Source organism: Habropoda laboriosa, unplaced genomic scaffold (assembly GCF_001263275.1).
Source record: "Habropoda laboriosa isolate 0110345459 unplaced genomic scaffold, ASM126327v1 scaffold186, whole genome shotgun sequence".
In the NCBI taxonomy this organism is placed as follows: domain Eukaryota; kingdom Metazoa; phylum Arthropoda; class Insecta; order Hymenoptera; family Apidae; genus Habropoda; species Habropoda laboriosa.
The window spans coordinates 3,499,113-3,500,234 of record NW_017100427.1 but is presented as its reverse complement, the minus strand read 5'-3'; positions in this window follow the sequence as shown (position 1 = coordinate 3,500,234).

Sequence of the window (1,122 nt, the reverse complement as noted above, 5' to 3'; positions counted from 1 at the left end):
TGCTGTTTTTAAATGAATCATGCTAACTTCTCGTGATTGCCGTGACTCATCTTCTTAGTACCGGCTCGATAAACCTTTCGGCGATAGTCGAGGGATTAGTGTCTTTCCTTTCGGCGAATTCTTTAGATCGAGTTGTGCTGGCGCAGGTTTTTCAGTCCTGCACTCTTGTTTTAATTAGTGTGTATATAGTGGTTAGCTACGCTATTTCGGAGATCATAAGGAGTGTACAAAAAGACGAATTTTCTATGTCGATTTAATCAGAAATGAAGTTTCCTATGAAAAAATGTTGAGAGTTAAAAATAAAAGAAATCTGATCCTCCCGCAAAAGTTTATTACGAGACGATAAATCCCTGTAGAATTTTATATTGTTATTTATTGACTATTTTAGAAGAAAAAATATTTAACTGCGAAGGTTATTAAATTTAATTAGCTCTAAAATTATTTAAACTACGATTTCACAAAATTTAAATGGCCTGATGTTATTAGTTATAAGAAAATCTCTAATATCTATCGATAAAGTTTGACCTCCATTTTGAATTAAATTAAAAAAATCAACTCTGTTGGACTTTTCAAAATCTTGCGCGATTTAGGCCCAGATCGAGGTTTTAAGTTCAGAACTGGAATTGGCGTCATTTAACGGCAGCGGGAACGAATTCGCGGGCTAAACGACAGCGCCATTTCTCTCTCCCAGCTTCGAAGGCACCATTTACAAAAGCCTCACCGAGTCCCGCTTGCTGCTCTATCGTCGATGATTTATTCAATCGAGCGGTTGTCGATATTTATCGTTCTGGGGCCTGGGTCTCTCGCGGGTCACGAGACACTCGATGAGATAAATCATATTATCGTGGACAAGTAGTGGCCAGTACGTGGCAATCTGCGCCGATGCCAAAACGGCCGCTCTCGCGTATGAACATGGAAATCATATTAGACTAAAACCACATTGCTTAATGGACGCCATCTGCCTTAATCCCATTATCCCTCGCAATTCATCACGGCGAGCCCTTTTCTCTCTTCCGCGCGATACTGTTTGCTGTAACAACTCTTCTTCGTTCGTTTCCCTGTTGCACCCTTCCTTTCGGTCCAGTTCGTTTCCCTTCCACGGTTGAAACCCCGTCGATCCAC